Source organism: Amphibalanus amphitrite, unplaced genomic scaffold (genome assembly GCF_019059575.1).
Source record: "Amphibalanus amphitrite isolate SeventyFive unplaced genomic scaffold, NRLGWU_Aamphi_draft 000645F_arrow, whole genome shotgun sequence".
Classification (NCBI taxonomy): Eukaryota; Metazoa; Arthropoda; class Thecostraca; order Balanomorpha; family Balanidae; genus Amphibalanus; species Amphibalanus amphitrite.
The window spans coordinates 321,388-329,761 of NW_024882139.1; the positions used below are offsets into that span (position 1 = coordinate 321,388).

The window sequence follows — 8,374 nt, forward strand, 5'->3', positions numbered from 1 at the left end:
TTCCGTGTCTTTTGTAAGAAAACTCACGTCACATTTAAAGGTAAATTGATGACAAAAGTTCTTGGGTTATCAGAGCAACTGTGTTATGCCTGGTTCAAAATGTTCAGCATTGTTCATGCTTGGGATTGAGTAATTTAAAGATGTATTTATGAATGAATCGTGCGAACAAGTTAATCGCTCAATTTATTAAAAATAGCAAAGCTTTAGTTCTAAAAGAAGACATGCTTCGGTTAGGAAAATTGCATTTCAACCATCAGTTTTTGGGATTAAGCAAAAGGACAGCCAGATTTCATTGGGATATATATTTCGAACAAAAAGTAGTAGCACGAGAAATCTTTCAGCAGCATGCATTACAATCGTTGACATTTTGTGTATTTGAAAGAGATCCGCATAACATGTCGGGTTTTCGACCATATTCACGTCTAGTATTGCGCGAATACCAATAAAGACGATAACCACAGGCGGATCCAGAAAGTCTCGGAAGCGGTGGAGGGCATACGCCCAACTAATCTGATTTGAATTCCTTACGCACAGCTGTCTAGCTAAAGCAAATATTTTTTTCATATAATTTTTTCGATTTATTTCTATTCTAGAAAAAATCGTCGATTTTAGGCGCTGTATACGGGCATTTGCCCTAAATGCCGGAAATTTGTCCCAAATGCCCTTCCTGTTTACATTTGCACACCCACTCCATGTTCCATTGTGCTTTACCGTTTTGACTTCTGGTTGACGGCCAAGCGAAATCCAGGGACACCAGGCATCGGACATTGACTCTGCACTGAACATCGTGACACCGTGGTAGCGCAGCCTGATTCTGCCGCGGACTCGGTTTGTCTTATAGGAAGGGTATACTAGCGAGCCTGACGGGCCTAATGGTCATGTTGCTGCCTGGCTTTAGCTGCTAAGGTGCTGAGTTATAAATATGCTCTCGGACTGGTAATTAACAAGGACACGTTCCAACATCCACATTCCACACCATGTGAAAAGTAAACAACTGTTGCGCGTCGCACCACCATAACTGTTCTAAATCAGCTGGATATGTGGTCATGCCGGCGTTTGCCAGTGACCAGTTGGACACATAATCTCGCTTTTTGACACGAGTTCATGCGTTCAATTTCCATTTCTACAGGTCTGGCGCAGAGATGCCTGGCGCTGTGTTTACCAAGCGGCGCGAGATGTTGCCGGCCGCAACCGGCGGGAGGCGCACCGCATCGTCATCATCACATTTTCTGGCCACGTCCTTGACTTGTTGACATTGATTTTCTGGCTTAAATTTCTCTCAGATATAATCTAGGGTGTGAGATCTTGGGTGCTCTGCATTGTCCTCAGTTTGTCCTCAGAGTCCGCCAGAATTCGACAGGCACCGCCTTCTGAAATTTCAGCACCTTCGAAGACTTGCCTACAATTTTTTGTAACTTCTAAACGTTCCACTAATTGCATGGATTCCTCAGCTCGAACTGCATCTGAAACACACAGTTTTGTTGACATTCATCGCATTTTAATTTGGTCATTTTGACATGACCCTGACCCGACCTTCACTATACGCTTAACCTGCTGGAAAACTTTACTGCACCTGGGTATACCTTTACAGTACCTTTACAGGGTTTACCTTACAGTATTCCTATTCGGTCGCTTTATGGAGAATGGCCTAGTTAGGTGCGGGTCGAAAACAGTCTTATGTTCCATTTTCTATGCAGTTCTAGTAGTATTGATCATTATTGATCTTATAAGGAGTACGTATCAAATAAATAAATAAATAAATAAATAAATAAATGCAGCTTTATTTACCAAGTCATATTTCACGCGAATCGTAAAAATAAGGGAAACTCTCCTGTATATTCGCGAAAGAAAACTAGTCCCTTTCTTCCTGGTTCGTTTTCTAGACCATGTTAACTGATGTCATAAATATCAATTACATTTACAAGCTGAACAAAATCAGAAGTAATACATAATTTAAATATGTTACAGCGTGCTGAGGCAGTTGATATACTCACATTATGGTCACAATTCTAAGCACGCCAATGCTGCACCCATGAGAACGTTTGGATGCTTCTTCATTATGACGAGAATGAATGCCGCTTACTTCTCTTCCTGCTAGATAAGCTGTTTTATGTCCCAGGGCTCACAAATAGCTTTAAACTTATCGCTAGAAGCGTTAAAAATGCATGGAATGTACATATTATGAAATATTCGATAAGCTACGAGTGAAATTATCGTCTTAAGACTAGCTTTGCAAAATTTTATGACGCTGGTACCCGACTGCAATTTTTGGCTGAAAATTCGCAGTTTTGTGCAATTGTGGCGCTGTTTATGCGCCTTGAATTGTAAAAAAGTCATTTTTATAATAATCAGTAGCTCGGAATTTTGCGTCCACCGGCACGTGACTTTGTCTTCTTTTTACCGCTCGATTTTTTCAGGCTGCATTTTTATAATAACCAATGGCTCAGAATCGGGAATTAAATTCGCAGCCGGCTCGGAATTTATTTTATAATAATGGCCTCAGAACTGATAGTGAAACAAATATTTTCAAAGTTCTTCGGATTAGATAGGTATTCATCGGTATAAATTGGCGCTGCATATTGTTTCACAATATTCATTATTGTATCCTTCACCAATTCATTATATGATTTATCTTCAAGTAAAGAAGCATTAAATTTCCATAGTCCGGGACCTTTTTTCATATGTGGCTCTCTGATGCCCAGAGATACAATACTGTGATCAGATCTATACCCAGGGTGGTGCGTAACTGATACTATATTATTGATTAAGTGATCCTGAATGTATATCCGATCTAGTCGGCCATATTTTAGAGGATTCTGCCTTGTCCAAGTGTATCCTTCCCCATGCGGATTTATTTCTCTCCATGTGTCTATTAAATCGTATTGTTCAACGATTTTCGAAAAAGCATTTCTTGTACCAGGTTTATTGTGTCTAATGTAATTTGAATCGCGTAAGCGATCTGTGACAAAGTTAAAGTCTCCACCAAGTATAATATTATTCGTTGTAAGTTCTTCTAGGTTCGTGTACAGCTCATCGAAAAAGGTTGGACAATCATCGTTTGGTCCGTATATTGATGCGATTGTGTATGTATTCAAGAATATGTGGCAAGCAAGAATGAGAAAATTGCCGTCTTGGCAACGTTCTTCATGAATTATACTATGCTGTACTTTCGGTTTGAACAAAATTGACACCCCTCGACTGTTGTACGTACCAAAGGAGTGATAGCATTTTCCACGCCAAATAGTGTCAAAAAATTGCGCAGTTCTTTCAGTAAGATGCGTATCTTGTAACAAATAAATATCAAAATCGAGATTCTTAAGAAAGTTGACAACGTCTCTTCTTTTCTCCTGGGTCCCGAGACCCCTACAATTATAAGTCATTATTTTAAGTTCAGCCATTGCTTACCTTTGACTAAGAGTTGGATGAGATTTTGTGGTGAATAAGGTAAAGTGGTACTGATCAGAAGGGAAGGGCATGGGCTAGAACTTGAAAGGGACAGGAAAATAGGAAAATCTGAAAGGAATGCAGTCGAGGCGTTCCCAGACGCCGGGGCCACCAACAGGAACCTCGGCAGCCAGCTCGGGTCGCAGGAGAGGTGACGCACTGAGCAGAGCGCCACCACCTCCGCCGCCAGCCCAGCAGCAGCCGATCCCGCCACAGAACTCGCAGGCACGCCCCGGATGGCGCCGCCGCCGCACGCAGCGCCGAGCCCGTCGCCAACGCCGTCAGGAAAGCGCCTTCCGAGGTCAGACTCCCGAGTCGTACCGACGCCTACCGGCAGACGGTATACAACGGCAGACGAACGACATGACAAGTGTACTATTATACAGAAATAACAGAGCAAACCCAATGGGCCTTGTTCGTACCACCACAAAACGCATTGCCCACATATTATCCAGATTAATTGTGGACTGCAACTGTTCCTTGCTGGCGAAACAAAGCGACAACAGCCGCGGTTACAGACAGTACAATAGAACAAACTAAAAAACACCTCGAAAACCATGCTAAGTTAACCGCCTAGAAGTACTCTCTGATGTCCTTATACCCAGAACGCTCACCCACCCTGTCCGCGCCCTTTACACTGGGGCTGGGATCGCCCCAGACACGAGTACCCCGCACCCCAGCACCCGCCTTGCGGGAGCCCCCCTCTGCCCCTCTCTCCACCCCTCCCGCCCTCCCCCCGACGACTGACATCCCAGGATGACCCACCCCGCTGCCAGAGCCGCTCCCCGCCGACAGTGATCCCTCATAGCCCTCGCGCTGCTCGACAGATGGCAGCACCTGGTACCCTCTCCCCGTTACCTCTCGCTGGCCGCTCTCCCCAGCTGACCGAGCGGGTAGAGGAGGCGAAGCGACCTCTGACGTCACCCGCAAGGGCGACTCCAGGCCGCCAGCCGTGGCAGGGCGGGGCGCGGTCGAGGGCCGAGCCCCAGGAGACGCCGAGCGGCTCCGAGCTCCGGCGCGCCCGCCGCCCCCGTCCGCCGACCGGTCGGTGTGTCGTGACGTGTTTTTTTGTGTGTCGTGACGTCATACAATTTTGAATAACTCCCACATTTTTTAACCGATTCTTCTAAAACTTGGTATGTAGGTACACATAGACCACTTCTCTGACATATATTCCGGTTTTTTCGATACACTCAAAATTTTGGATTTTATAGCCATTTTCCCAAAAAAAGTCAGTTTTTTGGAAAAATTTGGGCCAAAATCCAAAATTTTCAAAAAACCGAGATAGCCATTTGATAGACAAAGTAGAATTACGTATATCCTTTTTTGTTACGTCTTGATTCCCTTAAAAATGAAGATGTTAGCGGCGTTTGAACTTTTGCCGTTTTTGAGGCGAAAATGGCGAACATGACGTCACTAAAACGTCAATTTCTCAAAAATTTCCGACGGATTTCGCTCAAATTTTCGGGGAACGTGTCAAATTGATGTAAGAAAAGGTACTGAAAGTTTGGCGGCGCTGCGCGCCGCTGTTTTTGAGATAGTGCTAAAATTCCCGAGGGGGGTAAAAAATTTTTTCCCCCCCCCAGCCCCGCGCGGGTTAAAAGCTTATTAAAAAAAAACATTCGCAATCAACCTGCCTATCTCTACTGATATTAATATCACGATAGCCTAAGGTCAAATAGCCAACGCTAATATTCTTTTAACATTCATGTCACACCCCATGGTAAAACATCACAAAATCACAATGCGAACAAAAACACACACACAAACACCTATTAGCTCATCAGTACGCGCATACATATTCATTATATATATCTTCATGAGTGTCACAAATGTGGCTCATCACATGATCGGCCATGAGGTCACGTTCGAATTGAGGACAGGCTTTCGATTCCTGATAAAGATCGACTAGGCAATCTTTCGATCTGGGTGATCTTTGGCCCTATACAGAATTCTAGCCTCGATGGGGGATGGAGTGAGGCAATGCCAGGATGGCACTCTGTAAAGTGATCACCCATAGGCGTGTCCTCCTTTCTGTTGGCGATATCCCGGTAATGCTCATTGAACCTCAACCGTATGGGTCTCTTGGTTTCCCCCACATACTCCGTCATGTCACCATTTTCCATACATGCCTTGCATTGTAGCGAGTACACAACATTTTTTACAGTACACTGTCCTTCGAAACCACTCTTACAGATGTTGCAGCGGTTTCTGCCTGGACAGAGCGGCTGTGTAAAAGCTGAGCGAACTAAACTTTTTCTGAGTTTGTTTTCATTCTTCCACGCAAGCCTGACGTTAAGTCCCGATCTCTTCACCACATACTTTACTTTGTGTAGCAAGTTCTCATCAAAGTACGGCAAAGTCAAAAATCCATCAGATCCCACTTTACTTTTGTTAACCCGCGCCCTGGTGGGGGGGGGCTATTTTTTGCCCCCCCTCCAGACTTTTCGATATATCTCCAGAACCACTGCGCCGATCGTCACCAAACTTTCAGTACAATCCCGGACATCAATTTTACACATTGTGACCAAAAATTTTTCCAAAGGCTATGATAGGTTGGCCGGTAATGACGTCAGAGTGACGTCATGTTCTGCCGTTTTCGACCCAAAAAAGGGTTTCGCGGGAAGAGCTGTCAGGCCTATAGCTTTGCAAATACAGAAAAATGATACAGACATAAAAGCTGTAGAATGGACAGGGCTACAAAACTGCTATCTCGGATTTTTGAAATTTTTGGATTTTGACCCCAAAAAATCAAAAAATAGATTTTTTGAATATAATAGCCAAAAAATCCAAAAAGTTTTTTGAATTTCGAAAAAACCGGAATATATGTGATAGTCCTTACCGCCTTCTATCTACATACCAAATTTGAGATCGATACCTCTTTTTTTGGCCAAGTTATAGCGAAAAAACTGTTCAAAATTGATGACGTCAAATTTTCAAACTCGATTTTCAGCAATTCTAGACCTCGTAGCGCAAAACAAAGACCACCATTAGACTCCCCGTGACGAGCTGCATCGAATCAATACCCATTTTATGCAAAAATATCAACTTTGAAATTTGACCTTTTTTGACCTGACCTTGACCTGACCTCCACCAGAAAGTAACCTAAACCGTACCTGATGGTCTTATAACCAACACCATTGAGTTGGAAATGAAAAACTGGCCATAAAACATGCATCGCATAACCTTAGTAAAGTTGGGTTCATGTGGTGACCCTTGGTGACCTTTGGTGACCTGACCTGTGACCTGACCTGGTATGACCAGTGACCTCTAACAGCAACATATCTACTAGGCAACTGACGCCCTATCGCTGATTCCCGACAAAATGCGTTTTCCTCGGTGTTATAGCGCATTCCCTAGAAGACCCGTGAACGGTGAAACATTTCATCTTTGACCTGACCTGTGACGTCATCGGTGACCCCGAGGTCAATAAAATTTGGTTTCCCTCAACAAATTTGACAGGCCTTTCGAACGCCGTTTGAATTTTTCGGATCCGTCCAGTAGTTTCGGAGATACGAGGGGGGGCAAAAAATAGCCCCCCCCCCCCCACCAGGTCGCGTTATAAACAGACCCCACCAGGGCGCGGGTTAACGTTCTTGTTTTTCTTAGCTCTGCTCAACCTCACCTCCCGGATCAGCCTTTTTAACAATTTGGGCGAGTACCCGTTCCCCAACAATAAAGAACGAATCTTTTCCACGCTGGCATCTTCCTTACTCTGGTTTGACGAATTGTTCAAGGCCCTGTGAAACATATTTCTGATCATGTTGTGCTTTGTGGCTTGGGGGTGTGCTAAATCTGCATGAAGAACATTCCCCGAGTTAGTCGGTTTCAGATACAATTCTGTCTCTAGTGTCGCCTCCCCTGTGCTGGTAGTAGCTATAGAGACCAAGGTGTCCAAGAAGGGGACCCCTCTTTCCTTGTCAGAGAATGATCCAAGGTAAACTGTATCCAAGGTAAAAAGTTTAGAGGAGGCGACACTAGAGACAGAATTGTATCTGAAACCGACTAACTCGGGGATTGTTCTTCATGCAGATTCAGCACACCCCAAAGCCACAAAGCACAACATGATCAGAAATATGTTTCACAGGGCCTTGAACAATTCGTCAAACCAGAGTAAGGAAGATGCCAGCGTGGAAAAGATTCGTTCTTTATTGTTGGGGAACGGGTACTCGCCCAAATTGTTAAAAAGGCTGATCCGGGAGGTGAGGTTGAGCAGAGCTAAGAAAAACAAGAACGTTAACAAAAGTAAAGTGGGATCTGATGGATTTTTGACTTTGCCGTACATTGATGAGAACTTGCTACACAAAGTAAAGTATGTGGTGAAGAGATCGGGACTTAACGTCAGGCTTGCGTGGAAGAATGAAAACAAACTCAGAAAAAGTTTAGTTCGCTCAGCTTTTACACAGCCGCTCTGTCCAGGCAGAAACCGCTGCAACATCTGTAAGAGTGGTTTCGGAGGACAGTGTACTGTAAAAAATGTTGTGTACTCGCTACAATGCAAGGCATGTATGGAAAATGGTGACATGACGGAGTATGTGGGGGAAACCAAGAGACCCATACGGTTGAGGTTCAATGAGCATTACCGGGATATCGCCAACAGAAAGGAGGACACGCCTATGGGTGATCACTTTTCAGAGTGCCATCCTGGCATTGGCCTCACTCCATCCCCCATCGAGGCTAGAATTCTGTATAGGGCCAAAGATCACCCAGATCGAAAGATTGCGGAGTCGATCTTTATCAGGAATCGAAAGCCTGTCCTCAATTCGAACGTGACCTCATGGCCGATCATGTGATGAGCCACATTTGTGACACTCATGAAGATATATATAATGAATATGTATGCGCGTACTGATGAGCTAATAGGTGTTTGTGTGTGTGTTTTTGTTCGCATTGTGATTTTGTGATGTTTTACCATGGGGTGTGACATGAA

General features: G+C 44.3%; 1 long non-coding RNA gene across 1 annotated transcript; it reads right to left on the reverse strand.

Annotated features, from left to right (window-relative positions):
- Positions 1-287: 287 nt before the first annotated feature.
- On the reverse strand, positions 288-2,361 carry LOC122363869. Its single transcript, XR_006253442.1, has 2 exons — positions 1,995-2,361; positions 288-1,463 (listed from the first exon to the last, which is right to left on the reverse strand). It is a non-coding gene; the product is annotated as an uncharacterized LOC122363869 (long non-coding RNA).
- Positions 2,362-8,374: the final 6,013 nt, after the last annotated feature.